Here is a 10,459-nt window from a genome sequence, read left to right on the forward strand (position 1 = left end):
GGCCAACCCACCCCATGCAATACACATGTGAACCATTCCCTCTTCATTCATTACCATGCCAACACTTCCTCTATTTAACTGCTTTGTGAGGAGAGGCCTTGCTCTCTTACTTTTCTAGTGTGCTTGGGCTCCTCCCACGTTACAGGTGGGACAATTCTCTTGGCAGTTTGGCAGTGATGGCTTTGAGTGTAGTAAACGTTTGCAAATCCATGCCATAATTCATGGGATTTTTCTTAGACGTGGTTGCTTGTCTTTGGAAATGGAGTGGAAGCGACTCGATTTTATGTGTAAGTTGTCTTGGCCTTTGAGTCCGAAATACTTGTTGCTCACATGTATGTTGGATATTGGTTTAGAGATAGGTTCTGGGAGCATAAAGGCTTCATGCATTGGGACTCTGTGGACTACATTAAAGCTAGATGTTGAAGTAGCTAGATGTGTCACCTTGCGTGAATTCATGGGCACGAGTAAAGTGGTATGGATATATCAAGGCATTTTCTTACTGTTATGGCTTAGTGAATTCCTTCTCTCGTTTTGTTTCTATGTAGTGTAAGCTTGGTGGTTTTGTCTTAAACTCCACTTGGGTGAATTGTAGTTTTCATTATAGTGTCTCTTGATGAGCATGTGATCTTGCTAGGAGTTTTTTATTTTCCCTTTTGATTTGTTGGTCCTTTTTTGTTTATTGGCTTGGGCTACCCATAATTCCTAGTTTTCGTCTTTTTGGCCTTCTTAGTCTCATTCCTCTCAATATTGAGTTGTTCAAGGATAACATTTTTTCTTGGTTGTTCTCCTTTTGGTACATTATGCCTGAGTAGTGAATGCGCAGTTGTTGAGGAAATGGAGGCAGAGGCCTCCAGGGAAGGTCATGGGCCCAAGCCCATGTCCAAGAAGTTGCAATTATCTCCCATTCTACTATGCCCCTTGAATTCACAAAGAAATCCATTAGCTCAAAGCCCTCACCACCAATGAACATCAAACTTATTATCACTTCAAAATTCTAGAGGAGGTAGCCAATTTTATTTTTGTCCTTGGACATACCAGGGGAAGATGGACCCAGTTCTTGAAATCCATCACCCTCCATTGGAAAATGAACTCTTTTGGGAAGCATATTAAAAGAGAAGCACGAAGTCTATAATATTATCATCTCTTCTTTGAATGAAATCCGTCACCCTCCATTGGAAAATGAACTCTTTTGGGAAGGGTCTTAAAAGAGAAGCATGAAGTCTATAATGTTATCTCTTCTTTGAATGAAATCAAGTAGGTGCAGAGATATTAGAGCTCTTGTCTGGCTAGTTTGGATGCTCGACTCGCTTACATGGAATGTCATCTCAAGTGTGAATTTGAATCTCTTGCTCCTACCATATAAAAACCCATGATGATCTCTTTGGACTCTTGACATCATGAAAAGTCTTCTAATAGCTATTTTTCTTCTATATAATTCAATACATGGTAGCTTTAGTTTTAACAATGAATAATTTATTTTATTAACTAATTTTAAATAAAACTAGTTTCTTTCCTCGCAAATTGAGGCAAAATATTATATAAACTGTGATACTTTTAATGATGTATATTGAAATTGAAATTTTAAGAAAATATAAAACTTAATTAAAAAATTAAAAAATAGTATTAAATACCCATCTTTTAGTTAAATGAATCCAAACATTAGTTAAAAGGATATTTACATATATATGGGATAATATTTTAAAAAGTTGAGTTACAATTTACTTTGTAAACCATGAAATCAATATACCAAACGAATATGAAAATGTCCTCTGTATAACCAATGAATGGAAAACCCATACATGATCATGAAATTATAAATATATTCCTAACAACGAATATGAATGTGTCATCCATATAACCAATGAATGGAAGGACGAAAGAACCTAGACCTGGTAAAAACTACAAAATATATTCACACAAATCAAAGCTCAACTCCACTCAACAAATTCAGATATTAAGGAAAGATTCAATTCAATGTAGACGACGAGACCAATAAACCAGACAATTACGAAAGGTTCTCTCTCTACGACCAACGAATGAGAGAACTTGCACATGAAAATCAAACCCCCAGAGATACAATAATTTTTTAAAACATCAAATCTACTGCATGCACGGATAACAAATCATATAGTTAAATGTAAATCATGAAACCAATAAACCAAACCAGTGTGAAAGTATCCTCTCTGCAACCAATGAATGCGGGAACATGCACGTGTAAATCAATTCAAAATGTTCAACCCTTTCAAATCTCAAAATATACAACCCTTTCAAATCTTGATTACAGCTTATGTTTAAGATATTTTCCTTATTATAAATTCTTATAGTTATTTCTAAATTAGAAATCCAATAAACCAAATAAGTATCAAAGTATACCCTCCACCACCCTTGAAGGAGGGAATTTGGATAGGTCGATCAAATCAAAATGGAGTGTTTATGGAGAAGGAGAAATTGTTTGGATGACTAAAAGTGGTTGGAATTGGGGTAAAAAAATTTTAAATTTTTTATAAAAGTCGTGTTTGAATCATGTTTTTAATAGTGGAAATAGATTCGGCACCTTCAAAAACTTCTAAAGCACCTAAAATTATGAAATTTAATAACTTTTATTCACAAAAATATATGTAATTAAAGATAACCTAAAATTATGAAATTTAATAACTTTTACTTGGATTCACAAAAATATCTGTAATTAAAGATAAAAGTCGAGATCATCTCTAAGATTTAATTATCAGCAAATAGATATATAAATGTATTAATATTTATTTCACATAACAGCTTTTAATAAGGATAAGAGTCGGGATCTTCTTTGGGATTTAATTGTGATCAAATAGATATATGAGTGGATTAATATTATTTCACAAGGATAAAAGTCTGGATCATCTTTGGGATTTAATTGTGATCAAATAGATGTATGTGTGGATTAAAATTATTTCATAGTACAGTTTTCTATTAAAATAAGGATAAGGGTCTTGATCATCTCTGGGATTTAATTGTGATCAGATAGATGTGTGAGTGGATTAATATTCTTTCATATTACAGTTTTTTATTAAAAGAATTCCGATTAAGGATAAGGGTCAGGATATTCTGGGATTTAATTGTGATCAAATAGATGTATAGGTGGATTAATATTTATTTCATATTACAGTTTTGTACTAAAGGATAACGGTTTCCTGCTATAATATTTAAGGATTTCACTCATAATTATGTTTAAAAATTGAGTGATCGGTAGGTTGCCAATTGAAATGAGTACACGAAAGGTCAGGGCGCAGTCCTTAAAAATTGGAAGGTTTGTAGGATGTGGTATGTTTGTAGGTTGCGGTGGAGTTGATTAAGGAGAAGTGTAAGGACCCTGTTTATAGGGCTGCATAGAAAGCCAGAGTAATTTTTTATGTTTATCTACTTTATATGGTGGTATTCATGTTCAAGTTTTATATTAGAAATACATGAACAGTTATCATATTTGACTTTGTCGTTCTTTTTAGATTTTTTTCGCATAATGTTTGCAAAATATAAGTTCTAAGGTAGGATCTACATTAAATAAGAAGGAATATATATATATATATATATATATATAAAATAATAAAGAATATGTTATATGTTATATCTTTATAAGTTTAAATAAAAAAATATTGATTTTTTTATAATGTAAAATTTTGAAAAATAAAATAATTTTTTTGTACGGCTTGGAATTGAATGGGGATCACCATTTATCTAAGACCTCGTGGACTGAAAAATGGAATATTAAGATAATTAATTTTTTTTATTGTTATATGTACTTGTTATATATTGATAGTATAATACATATATTTTTCAGAAATTTTGATTATTAGTTACAACATAATGTAATAAGTGTACTGAGTGTTAACTAAATTATTGAATCTAATTATAAATTAAAAAAAGGAGTTAACAGATGCATGTAATAATAGTTAATGGGATTATTCAATCTCAATAAAGACTAGTCATGGTCACTAGTTGCAAGTTTTAGAGGTGAGCATAGAATATTAATTTTGCTAGTTTCATGGTCACTAGTTGCAAGTTCTAGAGGTGAGCATAGAAGATTCGTTTTGCTAGTTTCAATCCAATTTCTTAGCTCTTAAGGAAAGCTCCTTTTGTTAATTTTAGCTCCATTTCTTCATTCTAAATAGCCTCATCTCATGGAATGAGTGTCGTGCCTTGGTAATTATTGATACATGCAATTTGTGCTATGTGGATTGTTCAATCACATAAGACATTAGTCTTGGTTCTTGATGTATATCCTAGAGTTAGAGATATTGGTTCATTTTGTTATGGGAAATTCCTTTCCTTTTTTTAGCTCCTTTTGTTAATTTTAGCTCCATTTCTTCATTCTAAATAGCCTCATCTCATGCAATGAGTGTCAAGTTCCTTGGTGATTATTGGATACATGCAATTTGTGCTAAGTGGATTGTTCAATCACATAAGATATTAGTCTTGGTTCTCGGTGTATGTCCAAGAGTTAGAGATATGTGGTTCATTTTGTTATGGGAAATTCCTTTCCTTTTTTTTGGTCCCATTTGAGGAATGAGTGTCAAGTGCCTTGGTGATTATTGGATACATGCAATTTGTGGTAAGTGGATTGTTCAATCACATAAGACATTAGTCTTGGTTCTCGGTGTATGTCCTAGAGTTAGAGATATGTGATTCATTTTGTTATGGGAAATTCCTTTCCTTTTTTTTTTTGGGTCCCATTTGAGGACATTAGTCTTGGTTCTCGGTGTATGTCCTAGAGTTAGAGATATGTGGTTCATTTTGTTATGGGAAATTCCTTTCCTTTTTTTTTGGTCCCATTTGAGGAATGAGTGTCAAGTGCCTTGGTGATTATTGGATACATGCAATTTGTGCTAAGTGGATTGTTCAATCACATAAGACATTAGTCTTGGTTCTCAGTGTATGTCCTAGAGTTAGAGATATGTGATTCATTTTGTTATGGGAAATTCCTTTCCTTTTTTTTTTTTGGTCCCATTTGAGGACATTAGTCTTGGTTCTCGGTGTATGTCCTAGAGTTAGAGATATGTGGTTCATTTTGTTATGGGAAATTTCTTTCCTTTTTTTTTTGGTCCCATTTCTCTACTATCATAAGCATTGCTTCATTGCTTCATGTAAAGAGTGTTAGGTAGATTCTTCACTATCATGAATGAGGGTAAGTGAACTACCAAAGCTTATAAGAAATTAGTTCATAAGTGTAAGTTTGTACCCCTAGACTGTCGAGATAATTGAACCCGTGACCTCTCAATATCAAAGGTGCTTTAACAATGGGGACTAGACCAATTAAGCTAACCCATCCGACTTACTTTTATTTTAAATTATGAATATAAATTCTAATAATAAATTTGCATGAATAAAATTATATAAATAAATTTATCACAACTAATTTAAATAAAATAAGAAATGGGATTCACGTGATTGGGGTGTTGGGTGATGTGATGTTGGAGGTAGTGGGGGGGAAGGGGGTAGGGGGCAGGGATCTTTCTACCACATTGCCTCCCACAACATTTAACAGGGTAGAGGGGGTTGTGTGGCCAACCCACCCCATGCAATACACATGCGAACCATTCCCTCTTCATTCATTACCATGTCAACACTTCCTCTATTTGATTTCTTTGTGAAGAGAGGCCTTGCTCTTGGAATTTTCTGGTGTGCTTGGGCTCCTCCCCCGTTGCAAGTGGGACAATTCTCTTGGCAGTTTGGCAGTGATGGGTTTGTGTGTAGCAAACGATTGTAGAGCCATGGCATAATTCATGGGATTTTTCTTAGACGTGGTCGCTTGACTTTGGAAATGGAGTGGAAGTGACCCGCTTTTATATGTAAGTTGTCTTCGCCTTTGAGTCCAAAATACTTATTGCTCACATGTATGTTGGATATTGGTTTAGAGATAGGTTTTGGGAGCATAGAGGCTTCATGCGTTGGGACTTTGTGGACTACACTAAAGCTAGATGTTGAAGTAGCTAGATGTGTCACCTCACGTGAATTCATGGGCACAAGTAAAGTGGTATGGATATACCAAGGTATTTTCTTACTGTTATGGCTTAGTGAATTCCTTCTCTTGTTTTGTTTCTATGTGGTGTAAGCTTGGTTGCTTTGTCTTAAACTCTACTTGGGTGAATTGCAGTTTGCATTATAGTGTCTCCTGATGAGCACGTGATCTTGGTAGGAGTTTTTGATTTTCCCTTTTGATTTGTTGGTCCTTTTGTGTTTATTGGCTTGGGCTACCCATAATTCCTAGTTTTCGTCTTTCTGGCCTTCTTATTCTCATTCCTCTCAATATTGAGTTGTTCAAGGATAACATTTTTTCGTGGTTGTTCTCCTTTTGGTACGTTATGCCTTAGTAGTGAATGCACAGTTGTTGAGGAAATGGAGGCAGAGACCTCCAAGGAATGCTGTGTGCCCATGCCCATGCCCAAGAAGTTGCAACTATCTCCCATTCTACTATCCCCCTTGAATTCATGAAGAAATCCATTAGCTCAAAGCCCTCACCACCAATGAACATCAAAATTATTCTCACTCCAAAATTCTAGAGGAGGTAGCCAATTCGGTTTTTGTCCTTGGACATACCAGGGGAAGATGGACCCAGCTCTTGAAATCCATCACCCCCCATTGGAAAATGAACTCTTTTGGGAAGGGTCTTAAAAGAGAAGCATGAAGTCTATAATGTTATCATCTCTTCTTTGAATGAAATCCATCACCCTCCATTGGAAAATGAGCTCTTTTGGGAAAGGTCCTAAAAGAGAAGCATGAAGTCTATAATGTTATCTCTTCTTTGAATGAAATCAGGTGGGTGCAAAGATATTAGAGCTCTTGTTTGGCTAGTTTGGATGCCCGACTTGCTTACATGGAAATTCATCTCAAGTGTGAATTTGAATCTCTTGCTCCTACCATATAAAAATCCATGATGATCTCTTTAGACTCTTGATATCATGAATACTTTATTTTGTTAACTAATTTTAAGTAAAACTAGTTTCCCTATCGCAAATAAAGACAAAATATTGTATGAACCGTGATACTTTTAATGATGTATATTGAAATTGAAATTTTAACGAAATATAAAACTTTATTAAAAAAATAAAAAAACAATATTAAATACCCATCTAGAAATGAATAAAGAAATTCATGTTAGTATTAGTTAAATGAATCCAAACATTAGTTAAAAAGATATTTACATGGGATAATATTTTAAAAAGTTGAAGTTCAATTTACTTGGTAAACCATGAAATCAATATACCAAACGAATATGAAAATGTCCTCTGTATAACCAATGAATGGAAAACCCACACATGATCATGAAATTATAAAATATATTCCAACAACGAATATGAATGTGTCATCCATATAACCAATGAATGGAAGGACGAAAGAACCTAGACCTGGTAAAAACGACAAAATATATTCACACAAATCAAAGCTCAACTCCACTCAACAAATTCAGATATTAAGGAAAGATTCAATTCAATGTATTCGACGAGACCAATAAACCAAACAATTACGGAAGGTTCTCTCTCTACGACCAACGAATGAGAGAACTTGCACATGAAAATCAAACCCCCACACATACAATAATTTTTTAAAACATCAAATCTACTGCATGCACGGATAACAAATCATATAGTTAAATGTAAATAAGGAAACCAATAAACCAAACCAGTGTGAAAGTGTCCTCTCTGCAGCCAATGAATGCGGGAACCTGCACATGTAAATCAAATCAAAATGTCCAACCCTTTCAAATCTCAAAATATACAACCCTTTCAAATCTTGATTACAGCTTATGTTTAACATATTTTCCTTAAAATAAATTCTTATAGTTAAATGTAAATTAGAAAACCAATAAACCAAATAAGTATCGAAGTATCCCCTCCATCACCCTTGAAGGAGGGAATTTGGATAGTTCAATCAAAATGGAAGAGTGTTTATGGAGAAGGAGGAATTGTTTGGATGGTTAAAAGTGGTTGGAATCAGGGTAAAAAAATTTCAAAAGAACTTATAAAAGCCATGTTTGAATCATGTTTTTAATAGCGGAAATAGATTCAGCACTTTCAAAAACCTCTAAAACACCTAAAACTATGAAATTTAATAACTTTTACTTGGATTCACAAAAATCTCTACCAATTTTTTTTCAAAATATTACCAAAATCTCCATAACTTTCAAGACAATCAAACCAAACCTTTCAAATCTTAATTAATTGAAGATATTTTCCTTAAAATAATCAATCCTAGTGTAACTGCCTTGGTTTTTTATGATATACTTCAACAAATCAACTGTGATTTCCATCATGTCAGGAATAGAAACAATCTAGAAAATGAAACCAATTAGACCAATATGAAAGCGTCCTTCATGTTTCTTTCTACCATACTACATCAAGTCAAACGTGATTTCCTTCATCAAAGGGATAGAAATGGTCTAAGGCAAGGAGACAAAGTAACCGAACTGTATGAAAGCGTCCTCCCTACGACCAATGAATGAGACAACGTGCACATGGGGGATCAAGTTCCAAAACATCAAATCTGTTAAAAATGTTGAATCTGATTTTGGATCATTCTAAACATTTTCCTGCCATTCGTCCCAATAAGGTTCAAAATTATCAATCAGACTGCTTTGTTTGTTTTTGATGAAGTCAAATTTGATTTCACTGTCATGGTGGGTGCTATTCATTTAATGCCACGTTATGCTGCAATGGCCTATCAATCACTTCAAGGTTGATTTTGTCTAGCTCGAGACAATCCATTTATAGTTATTGGCGTTTATTACTAACTCCGAAACTCCAGGTATGAATTCTTCAACAAATCTTTCGTACATGTATCAACGTGTGAGCAGCCAATGTGATTAATCAGTGCTCACTGCGCATTTGTTTGGTTCTTTAGCTGTGCAATGAATCACGTAGTTTGACATCATCAACGTAGCATCCAGAGCTTTGGCAATCAATATGTGTGGAGGTATAGTTCTATTAATATACATATACAGGGCAGCCTAGGTTATTAGTTAGAATAAGATTTTATATTTACTAAAATTTGATGGATGGTTATTAGTTAGAATAAGATTTTATATTTACTAAAATTTGATGGATGATATGTATTGTTGAATTAAAATCCAATAGATGACATATACTGCTCAGTGCATTAATATAGTTATAACTCTAAAAATATTGATCGCCCAAAATTTAGATGCCAAATTACTATAGCTATAATTTTAAAAATATTGATCGCCCAAAATTTAGATGCCAAATCACTGTTACATATTATTACATCCAATCCATTGTAACTTTGTAACTATTTTTTTTTAATTCATGTTGGTTATTATTTGCCATTGAGTTTACTTGTTTTATGTTTTTGTTTTCACCATAAATGTAGGGACAAATTTCTAATTTTCTTTATTTGAAAGACATTTTTAATCCCTTTCAATGCAAGATTAACACATTTGACTGTTGAAATATTTTACTTTGAAAAATAAATATCTGTTTTTTAATATTATTAAAAAATTAATATTCAAACATTTTATTAGATTATAATTTGACTATTTTATTGTTTTATTGAACAATATAATATCATAGGTAAATAATTGCCTACAAATTTTTAGCCATAATTTACTTATACATTTGTAATGTTCCTGCCATGATTTTTTGATATTTGTGAAGTGATTTTTTAATGTTAAGTTTTATGGGAAAATAATTCAAAATTAAATTTCTTATTATTTTCCACCATTATTTATGTGTTAATCATCAGTTTAATAAATAGCACTAAAAATGTAAATGTGTAACTTTTACTACTCACCAAAATTTATGCAAGTCTTTGACTAGACTTCATTTCTCTACTTAATATATCAATCAATTCTACTGTTGTAGAGTATTAGTTTGTGAGAACGAACCATGCTAATCTTCTCGGTATCGTTCCAATTTTATATGATGTCTCCAAAAAGACATAACTAATGCAAGTTATAATGTTTTATTTCCGAATTTTTTTTTCATTATTATTAAAAAATTAATTTTCAAACATTTAATTTAACCATAACTACACCTTTTGCACAATACAATGTTATATAGATAACTAATCATAATTTCCAATATTTTTTTTTAAATTTAACAAACCTATTAAATAATTATAAGTTAATATAAATATAATTAAATTATATGCAATTTTTCTGAAAACTTAATTTCTAACTTAATTTAATACAACAACCTTTATTAATTATGTAAATCCAATAAAATTCTAAAAATATAATAAAAAATCCCATAAATCTCATATATAAATTTAAGAAATCAATTTTTTATCAGCAAAAATCCCATAAATCTCATATATAAACTTAGAGGTCCCAAAAAACTCACCTGATGAAAACTTACAACGTGAACTAAGCTATTACTCGTTTAACATAGTGCACCGATTTATCATCCCGGTTAGGCTTTATTTTTCATTCCCTGGCTTGAGTCTGAGAATGTAAGACATCATTATTCCTTTGCGT

The 10,459-nt window shown here is 32.5% G+C and overlaps 1 non-coding gene across 1 annotated transcript; it reads right to left on the reverse strand.

Moving 5' to 3' along the window:
* Window positions 1-9,818: 9,818 nt before the first annotated feature.
* On the reverse strand, window positions 9,819-9,921 carry LOC149230033 (U6 spliceosomal RNA). Its single transcript, XR_016248503.1, has one exon. It is a non-coding gene; the product is annotated as a U6 spliceosomal RNA (small nuclear RNA).
* Between the last annotated feature and the right edge of the window lie 538 nt (window positions 9,922-10,459).

The sequence above is a fragment of the Pinus tabuliformis genome, chromosome J, assembly GCF_031772625.1.
Source record: "Pinus tabuliformis cultivar Carrire ecotype Pingquan chromosome J, CPIR1, whole genome shotgun sequence".
Taxonomy (NCBI): Eukaryota; Viridiplantae; Streptophyta; class Pinopsida; order Pinales; family Pinaceae; genus Pinus; species Pinus tabuliformis.